Genomic DNA, 11,273 nt, shown 5'->3' with positions numbered 1-11,273 from the left:
AATAACATTATTTAAAAACAGTTTGCAACCAACAAGATAAAATGAAGGAATAAAGTTCCTCTTTGTATAAATAAGAAATGTTTTGTTTTGTTTTTTTTTGGTGAGAAATAATGTATGCTAACTTGAATTGCATCAAAGAAATCGATTACAAGAAGTTTAACATAGAGCTTTACTGTGGATTCATGAAATAAGTAAGGCTTTGTTATTATTTCCTGTGGTTACATGCAAATGGTCTGGAATGCTGCTGGTAAGCAAAAAGACACAAGCGTTGAGAGTGTTTATTCCTGGCCAGGAGAAAATAAAATGTCTCTAGGCAGATGCAGTGTTGACAAACAAGCAGAGACCTGAATGGTGTTGGAAAAACAAAGGCCTCAAGACAATGTGCTTTCACAAGTCAAGACATTCAGACTTGTACTATGATCGATGCCACCATTTATTTTTTTGCCTCTAACTTCAATCCCATTCAGCAGCGTGCTACAGGCGTGTCACAGGTGTGTTTCTGTTAAGCGTTTGCAGCAAAGGATGCTGAAAATCAGGTGGAATATTGGAACTAACAAATACAGTAAATGTGTATTCTAAAGAGAAACATACAGACTGAGCTACTGAAAGTTTGTACAGCTGACAGTGAGGCCTGAAAAAAAGCTTCAATAAATCAGGCCTTACCCGATAAAAAGATTTCCTCATTGTACAAAGAATTTTTGAACAACTACAAAGAGTTTTTCGCTTTTACACCCAAACTTTTATTGTTATTATCATCATTATCAGCAGTCGTGACAACACATTCTGAAGCGTACTGATGTCAAAAACAGGCTTTCACATATCATCTTAACACTGACCCTACTGACATATGTACTGTAAGCAAATACAATAGGAAAAAAAAAATTCCCAAATCATTATTAGTTATGTGATTAATGTAATCCAAAAAAAGTATTACTTTGCAAAAATCATATCAAGTTTAAACCAGACAAATCATAATACTTAATAATAATAACCTCAAAGGGGATGTGTGTTTCCAGCTGGAGACACACATCCCCTTTGGGCTTTAATACAACTTGCAGCTTTTATCCAGTAAAAGAATAGTCTTTATTATAACTTAAAGGTTTATTCATCACCTTTCAATTCTGGTTTTAATTAAGGTTTCAGTAATTTCAGTTAATCATCAGATTTCTGCAAGTTATGATGAAAACAATCAGGGTCTTTTTCACTCCACTGTAAAATAATTGAAATAAAGACATGATCGTACTAACCATGGAGCTCTGAGACTGCTCCAGCATGTCCTTTATGGCCTCAAAAGAGTTACAAAGCCATACGATATGATCCACAAGCAAAACAAAGATTTACAAATGTCTAAAGTGATTTGTGTGCAACTCAAAACAATTTGATCATATGTAAAAACCATTTCACAAATGCAAATGCAAACTGAAATAAATAGTGATTATTTTCGCACAATTTAATTTCAGCTTTGTGAACTGGATCGTTTTCTCTTTCAAAAGCCTTCCAGTGTACACAAATGTCTAAAACTACATATAACATACATGCACAGAACCTTTAATGCAGATGTACCAATGACCTGACTTGCACAGATCACGTTGCATGCCCACATGGGTTTTTGCACAGATCCACAAATGTCAGCTGCAATCAGGTACTAGTGTGAAACTAGGACATCTGAGGACCCCATACCATTACACTGCCTCCACCAAAAACTGTTACACTGCTAATTGCTGTTACTAATTGTTGTTACTGTTGTTACAATTAGAATAGCATTCTCCACATCATCTTCAGACTTTGACCACACGATCCAACTGCCATAGAAAAAATCGGAACTCACCATTCAAGGCTTCCCAGTGGTATAAGATTTATTACCAAGAAGCATTAATAGAGTATTCTTTTTGTATATCAAACACAAATTTCCTTACTTTTAGTGCTTTAAAAAAGTTAAAAAATCAATAGCGTGACATCATTAGGACCGACCTGACAAAGTCATAAAAGATTGCAATGATATATGCAAGAGAGGGCCATGAAAGACAATAGATTTTATTTCCTTCTCTGCTCAAATATTAGAAATTGAAGAAAGAGAGAAGTAAACACGAAAATGGAGATTAATTAGAGCCTTCTCTGATAAGGACTCGATATATATTGAATAAGCATGGGTCTTCCAATAAATTCTTGGGTGTTCCAAATGAGAAGGCAGGAAACAGAAGCGCATCTGATATAGTCAATCAAGTGCAATTAATCTCAGTTGTGGGTGAAGGTATGGGTTGGTTGTAAAGTGCCTCACACCCCTGGCATCATTACACACTCGGATGCCTGCTGCCTTTTAAGAGGTGTGCTGTGGTGGTCTATTTGTGCATCAGACCATGCAGTGTACAAGCAAGGCCAGGGACATTACCCTTGCTGTGTGTCACGACATTGTAGCCTTATGGAGATAGCCTGCAGGGAGACAATCTGTGAATGGAGTTCTTACTCCTGTAATGCAAATGACACTGACTTTGGGTGGTATTGAAAGGCTTTGTATGAAGTGACTCACGTGATAGATATGCATTTCTATCAGTAGTATGATTAGACTTTAATATTATAGAACTTCGGTCATTTGCCAGTTTTTGTCATTCTCCAATCCGACTTCAAAATAAGAGCATTACACTCTAACAAAGTTGCTCACTATGGATTGATGCGTGTGCAGAGCCAGGAGAAGAGTTAGGCAAGAAAACTTTTTTGTATTGCTTTTAAAATATAAAGATGTAAATTAGGGGTAAGAGTATGCACTGCTGAACACAGACAGATTAATTTGAATACAATTAAATTTAAGCCAGACATAAAAAAAAATAGAATGGTAGGCTTACATTTAAATTTGAAAGCTTCAATAAATAGTACTTAAAGCAGTCCAAATAAAAAACAAAGTCCACAAAGGAAATGCAGAAGCCAGGGAAGAATAATACACTCTATGACAAAATACAAAGGAAATACAGGGCTTTAAATACAGAGCGCTAACTTGGGGTGACAAGATGCAGCTGAGTGTCACGAGGCACAGGAGACAACGAACTATTTAAATAAGACAGGAAGTGAAAACCACAACAATTTCTCAAAATCTGATATCACTGATATTTAGTTTCTACATTTGACTTGAAAGCAGAAAACAAAAGGAACTCAGATGAACAAGCTCCAAACTGTACAAATGAAACAGAAGAACATGATGCAGATTTCTTTCTGTTTTAAATTACCCATAATTTAGTGACTGCATTTACAGCATTGATCTGAAAAGTGTTTTGATTGCTATGCTATATTTTATGCCAGCAACTGTGAACCAACTGTATCCAATTTAACAACTATCCATATTTAGCAATATAGCCAACAGACCTTGTAGAGTCTTTTTATGGAAAACTGTTCTGTTCTTCTTTTAAGGTACTTACTGGCAGAAAAAATGCTGGCTGCATTCAGATTGCCCCTCACTCAGTCACACACTATGTTTGCTCTAAATAACACCCAGTCACTCTTGGTACTGCCGAGATCCCGGCTGAAGACTAGAGGTGACCGTGCGTTTGCCTTGGCTGCACCCGATTTATGGAATGACCTCCTCATCGCTATACACGAGTCTGATTCCATTCATTCCTTCAAATCGCGGTTAAAACCCACTTATTTAGCCTCGCCTTTTCTACCAGTTAACGCTTGCTTGTTAGTTAGCTTAATGCTTATTCTTATCTTGGGCTTATTCTTAATTACTTTTAATCATTTTTTATTTTTTTGACTGTTTTATCCTTTACACTTAGTTTTCTTTTATGCTTTTATATGCAATTCTTTTGCTTTTGTTTTTTAATGCCATTCGACCTGCTAGCATGTTTTGGTACCTTGCCATAGCCCTCATCCTTCCCTGTTACTTCATCCTACTCGCTTGCATGTTAAGCACTTTGGTACACCACTGGTTTTTAAATGTGCTATATAAATAAAGTTTGTTGTGTTGTTGTAGTTGTGTGTTTCGAGCACAATGAACAAAACATGTATAACAAAAATCTATGCCCACATAATATGTAGAGATGCAATGATGGCAATTTTCTTGGTCAAAACCAATTCCTGATATTTCTGATAGCAGTGTGACCTGCTATACCAATTTTTTAAATATATTTTTTATATAACTGACAGGCTATAAAAACAAAATATATTTTTTTCCAGTAATGCGAAATATTATTTTTTTTACTATAAAACACAGGATTAAACTTTACAATTTCCATCAAACTGCATTATTTTAACAGATCTTCCTACTTAAACAACTGAAAGTTAAGTTTCCTGCTACTGGAAATGGTACCAATAATTAACTGAAAATCTGTTGCTGTAAACCTACCTTTATTTTACATATTTTGTAGTTGGCTGTCAGTGTTGCCTGCACTGCTGTAATAGACTAATTCATAATCGGTCATATGTAAGGCTGACTGACCAGTCACTATTTGGGGCTGAGAGTGCTAGAAATGCAATTCTATTTCCTGGCTGGTCATCGATGAATCTCTAATTTCACATGTATGAGTGCAGTGGATCCTCTCCCAAACATGGCAAAGACATAATAAATGGTTACCTCTCAATAGAGACAATGTAAAAAAACTTAATACGATTTTTTAAATTTACATTATCAACATAAAATTAGTTGCTTCATTCAACAGTGCCTTCACTTTTATTTGAAATACTTTCAGTATAATAAGGAAGTGTGTTTAATCAGGCGCCATGCTGTCCATTTACACCTATGGTGAGGGCAGAGAAATTAATGCAATGGTCATGTTTTTCATTTTAGAACTGATAAGTTTCCTTAGAGAAGAAAATCAAGTCTGAGATATTTCATTATCATGTTATTATGTTCAAAAGGATGGCTTTTACAGTTAAATTCCTTTCATTCAGTCGTACTTGCGTTTATATTCTCATGAACTGGATTCCTATTTTGATCAGGAATATGTCAAGCATTCACATGACACAACCAGTTTGTCTCCTCTTAATGATTTCCTTGATGCTATTAGATGGCCGACCGCATTCAAAGTCTGAAAAGTCAACATGGTACATTTATAGTTATTACATCCGGAAAGAAACAGCTCCCATTGTGTGTAACATATATTAATCTGTTCATCCATGAAATCAGATCAAGGATTATGAGAACCAGTAAATCCAATATTTCTGTGATACATTAGCCAGACTACGGGCAATAGTAACAGGAGGCAATTGTGACCGACACGATTCCTTACAGCAGAAGCAAGAAACACAGAAAATATTGTCTTTTATATGTGTTCAAACCATATTAGCTAATATAATATGGACAGAAAGGAACTGTTTACATTTAACTCCTGCTGTTAGGTCTGAAACTGTTGTCTTATTAAATCATCATTATATTTGAGTAAATTCTACTTTTAACTCAATTTCTATAATTAAAGTCTAGGTACCACTAGAATAGTTGCCAAGTCCCACATTTAGAATGAAAAGAGGTTATTGCCTTGAATGCACAAGAGAACAACCTTGTAAATTCAAAGTTGCACAAGGTTGTTGCACACGGTTGAATGTGCACCAACCTTATCAAGGTTGTTGAATGCACAATATCCAACATGTAAACAAATTTGAAAGTACAGTGGGTAATGAGCGCTTCACCAGCAGAGATGGGCATAATACATTACAAGTAACATGTTACTGTAATCCGATTACTTTTTTCAAGTAACGTGTAATGTAAGGGATTACTATTGCAAAAAAAGTAATTAGATTATGGTTACTTTCCCATAAGCACGCTGCATTACTGCGTCAGTAAACCGACGTGATTTTGTTTGTTAGAGTGTCTCATGTCAATGATGTAAGGGTGTGCGACGTCCGTGGCAGCAACAGACGTGTGTAGATCAACAATGGATAATACGGAGTGCAGGAGAGAGTATAACCATGTTTGAAGCGTGGACGTACTTACGTTACTTTAGGTTTTATTCTGTGAAAAGTGACAAAAACATTAGTGTCTGCTATACACTCTGCATCGGAAGAAAACTTCTTTCTACTGTGAAAAATTTAACTTGAAATCAGCGCAAGTACCTAGCACGCTGCCACAGGAATGTGAAATTCATAGAGAAACCCTCAGATCCCCCATTGACATGATCACTGCGGTACCGGGCAAACTTCCACATGCTCCACTCGTGCTAAACAGGTGAAAACAGACTTAAAAACAACAGCAGTTAGTGCCACTGAATCTTTGATTTTATTTACTTTTTGCTGTGTTTTACTTGCATCTATTTGAAAGAGTGAGTGTAAACACAAAAAAATATTTTATTTTATATGCTGGAATATGCAGAAAATAGGTTTAAATATTAAACAATTTCTTCAAGTCAAAGACATAAAATTTATATATGACATAAAAGGCATAAAATTACATTTTTGCTTAATGCAATGTGCATAAGCTTAAAAGATTACAACTAATAAAACAATTTTTAAAAAGAGGCTTTCCATTTGATTCAATTTTATATGATGGATTATGCATAAAAATAGAATTGGGCTGAAAAGTCTATTGCTTTATTACGTGTTCAGGTTGTGTATCATGTTTTTGAAAAGTAACTAAGTAACTAATTACTTTTGAAAATAAGTAATCAGTAATGGGATTACTTTTTGGAGAAGTAATTAGTAACTAATTATTTTTTTCATGGATGAACAGATTAATATTTCAAGTAACTTGACCAACACTGTTCACCAGTACATATAATGTATCTCTAAAGGTGCTACTGACATGAAATTCTCACCAGATCTCGATAACAACAAATCCAATGCACACATGCAAAGAACTCAAACCATTATTTTTAAGTGAATGAAATTAAGTTATGTGTAATAATGAGAAATGACACAAATAAATGCATGGAAAGTCATGACACCAGCTGGAACCTATCAGTAACTAGACAACAATCCTGCAACTTAGTGCAAATTAATATCAGCTGATTCAGTCCCAACTGATGGCCTATAAATTGGTGTGTCATTACCAAGATGTCACACAAGAAACATCTCATTATTGGTAAAAGCCAATGCCCAGGGGCTGCCTGCAAGATTTCAGACAGAGTTGTGAAAATAATGATCTGAAGAGTTGTCCAAGAGCCCAGTGCCACTTGTGGAGAACTAAAGACCTGGAATCCGCAGTTTCAAAGAAAACAGTAAGTAATGGACTCAACCTCCATGGCCCTTTATCCACACTCACCAGGCAAGACTCCACTGCTGAAGAAAAAGCAAGTTGAAGCTTATTTAAAGCTTGCTGAACAACATTTAGACAAGCCTGTGAAATACTGGCAGACTATGGTCTGGTCACATGAGACCAAAACTGAGCTCTTTGGATGCTATAATACAGACCATGTTTAGAATTCAAAAGGTATTTCATATCACCCCAAAAACACTGCACCAACAGTAAAGTTGGAGGTGGGAACATCATGGTGTGGGGTTGTTTTTCAGCATATGACATGTTATGCTTTATATAATTCAAATATTAAATAAATGTCAGTGAGAGTGGCAAAAAAGTGCCAAAATCTGGCAGGGATTTGTCCTGATTCGTAATTTGAGGTGGAGACATACGACTGGAGGTCCATAGTGGGTCAAACAATGATTTTATTAAAACACATATATATATATGGGAGACCGAGCACGATCTCTCACAGCATCGATCTTCTTTGAACAATGCATGGGGTGTCATCTATATACGAAAATAGTGCGTCACAAGCAGATAATCAACAAGCATAAGTTCCAGTAAATTTCCAGAGATCCTAGGACTAGGGATGGGTATCGTTTAGGTTTTATCTGATACCGGTGCCAAACCGGTACTTTTGAAACGGTGCCGGTGCTTAAATGGTGCTCGAACCGGTGCTTAAAGAATGGAGAACACAAAATTGGTCCAAAAACCTCTCATGTTCAGCTGTTTTTTTGTAAAAAGATAACAATGTTAGCCTTTTCTGCAGCTATAGGGCATATATGGTATCACTCTTGGCTGGAAGCAGTGCTTTAACAATGGAAAAAACAAAAACTTTATCCAAAAAACTCTCATGTTTAACTGTTTCCCACTTTTTATTTGGTCATTTTTGCCTTTTTGGCCAGGGTGAAGGGAGTATCTGCCATCAAACAAGAAGACAGCCGCATGTAGCTATGATGGTGTTTGCTAGTTCACCTTACATACATTAATGTAATAACGTGGTTAGCCTACTCAACGTAAATTATACACGAACAACATTAAGCTACTCACGCAGAGAAGAACGGCTGCTGCTGCCATCATCATCCTCATCATTTCTGCTACACTGGCAGGGCTAGGGGCCAGGACTCTACTCTTCAGCTTTTTGGGGGATGTAGCTAACTCTTCGTCCGATAACAGGCACCACACCTGCAGTAGATGCGCTCGGTGTGAGGTCTCGCAGCAAGCTATCAAATACGGCGCATTTTTCGGCTTTTAAAAAAAACGCTATGCGTCGCCAGGTGTTTCATCGGATTTCAGGTGTTACCTCCTTTCCACAGTATCACCTTAAAGCACTTGTTGCAGGCTGCTGAGTTTGCATCTTTTGCTGTGAAGTACAGCAAGACTTTTGACCGCTTCGCCTTGGGCATTTTTAATCTGTAGCGCTGCTCTAAAAGAACGTACGCACCTGGACCCGCCTACTATCCCCGGAAACGTAAAATGATTGGCTAGAATTCAAAGTGTATCACATCTCAGGAAAAAAATCACCGAAATAAAGCACCGAAATGTGCGCTGCTTTTCGGTCTGGTTACTACCGTTTATGTCAGAACCGGTGCCATCATGGCACCGGATACCGGTACCCATCCCTACCTAGGACATATTCTAAAAAAGAGCATTTCCTTCCTTTGTTCCTTCACTATCGCCAGATGCGTCCTGTTATTTCATTTCACTTATCTGTGGAACCAAACTGTCACGTATGCAGGTACACCTTGCAGTTGCGAGCAAACCATAGTCCATATGTATGCGCAGGCACCCTGTGTGTGTCCTGACCTCAGTGCATGACCTTACTCAACAAACAAAGACATTTCAGAAGCATACTGCCTGACTCCGTTTGAGTCATGTGTTACCAGGCAGACTCCAATGCAACATGAGGACACACAGGCCTTTATTATATCCCTGCATAATATGTGGTGAATTGTAAGCATGTAGGCAATCCTTCATTAGCCCAGTAGGTATTCCAATTGATCGATCAAACTCACGCTGACCGAAGCTTCCGACCATTATCAACTGAGCTTCAACTCTGTAATTAGCACAAAAATGCAATATGTGTATAACATGATTACAGCTGCACCTGCAATGAAAGATTATTATGTGGTTCAGCTAACACCTGAAATACAGACTTTAATGTAACATCAACAGTTTCCATAAATGCTCTAATCAAATGATAATGATAAATGATAAGTAATGCAACAGTAATAATAATGGTCATGAATAGTAACAGTAAAATAATTTTCTCATCCCCACAGATTTCATGTCAATAACACCTTCAGAAATATACATTTCTGAAGGTGTTATGCTTAGTTATGCTGTTCACAATAACCTCCACCAAGGGGGCAATGCCATTATAAAGAACATTATAGCCTTGTCCTTATTATTAAAGGAGATACAAATTGTATTGTTTGTCAATATATATGTATATGTATATATATACACATACATACATACATACATATGTGTGTGTGTGTGTGTGTGTGTGTGTGTGTGTGTGTGTGTGTGTGTGTGTGTGTGTGTGTGTGTGTTTCTTTTACTACTTGTGATGCCAAGTAGACCAAAACCTTTGGAAAGCATGAGGACAAGCATTCAACTTTCCTCTCACAATTCCAAGCCTTCTTTGAGTTTGGAATTTCAAACACCTCAATTTTAGACTTTACTTTGTAGTCACACAGTGATTGCAGCAGAACAAAACACAAGGAGGAACAATACAGTAAGGTATTCAAGCACAGAGAAAGAAAAGCTACTGTGAAGATTTCAAAAATGCCAAATCATAGTGGGTGATATTTTCTTCCATGAATCTTTTCTTCCTTATGAATATGCAATTACTTTTAAGGACATCAGAATCCTTGGGCAGTAGAAGCTCCTGCACCACGCTATGAGTCTGACACCTATACAATACTGTCACCTCTCTCATCAGTGACACTTCTGCTCCTTCTTAGATGAACTATCACAGATGTCATATGTCATATTTCCAAATCTCCATTAAGAAGCTCAAGGATGTGCAGGGAGGAGTGTGTGTGTGTGTGTGTGTGTGTGTGTGCGCGCGCACACACGTGCCTGTGCATGCAATTTAAATTTAAGATTCTCCTCCTGTATAATTCTGAGACCCCAACTGCTTCTACGACCAAGAGGATGACTGTCATCTGTTGGGAATATGACAGAACTTGATAAGGGATGGGCAAGTGTTATGGGGGAGTCTCGGGGGACAAGAGATCACAAGAAGAGTTCCTCATAGGTTCAAGAAGAAGGAAAGTCATAGGAGAAATGGAGGTGGGAGGCAGGGTAGTAGAGAACAAGAGGTGTGGAGCCCAGGGAAATGGAGAGAGGTGAGGTCAGTATGAGTAAAGTTCAGAACTCAGTGTAGTGGATTATTTCTCATCTTCAACCCAATATATATATTTTTCAAAGGAATACAAAGATAACTGGATGAGTCATAGTTTGTGCAATTATAAAAACAAATATTTTCAATTAAGTGTAATATATTAGATCTTAAAACAATGAACTTAAATGTTATATTTATTATATTTCAGCGTAACCTTCTATTCTGCTGAAAAAATTGGTGCATTTTTTTAAATGCAGGACAACTTTGATCAGTGGAAATCTTTTGTGCTTTTTTAAAACCTATTTTTTGAGGGAAATGTCAAGCAAAGAGGTGGATACAGGGAAATGTTGTGAAAAAAGCTCTCGAGAACCACTGCACTGGCTATGCTGTGCTCTATGATTTACATCTAGTTTGGTGCGAATCGAGGAGTGTACATTATGTATAACAGCCCAAAATAATAGTAAATAATAATATGACTTTTGCAACATTACCTGGCTAAAATCCTACAGTTGGGCAAAGGCTTTCTCTGTTTGTGTCATGGTCCTGGGTCGGTGACCCAGCGTTTTGAGTTTGTTATTAGTATTTTCTAGTTTATTCTGTTTTTGTATTGGTGGTTGGGGTTTGTAGTGTTTATCTTCCCTACCTGCGTCTCCCTTGGTGCTCTGTTCATGTCCTCGTGTTGTTATGTAAAACAGTCTGTGTGTTTCCTGTTTTACTTTGTAGGGTTGTGTCTCGTTATGTCCATTAGTTCCAGCTGTGTCC

At 37.2% G+C, this 11,273-nt stretch overlaps 1 long non-coding RNA gene across 1 annotated transcript in view; it reads left to right on the top strand.

Annotated features, from left to right (window-relative positions):
* The first annotated feature begins 6,427 nt into the window (after nt 1–6,427).
* LOC146498971 (uncharacterized) overlaps nt 6,428–11,273 on the top strand; it is a 50,904-nt gene continuing 46,058 nt past the window's right edge. The window contains exon 1 of the long non-coding RNA XR_014870152.1: nt 6,428–6,528. This is a non-coding gene — a long non-coding RNA (uncharacterized LOC146498971). The remainder of the gene's footprint in view (nt 6,529–11,273) is intronic.

This window comes from Neolamprologus multifasciatus, chromosome 17 (assembly GCF_963576455.1).
Source record: "Neolamprologus multifasciatus chromosome 17, fNeoMul1.2, whole genome shotgun sequence".
In the NCBI taxonomy this organism is placed as follows: domain Eukaryota; kingdom Metazoa; phylum Chordata; class Actinopteri; order Cichliformes; family Cichlidae; genus Neolamprologus; species Neolamprologus multifasciatus.
This window is presented reverse-complemented; position numbering and strand designations above follow the sequence as displayed.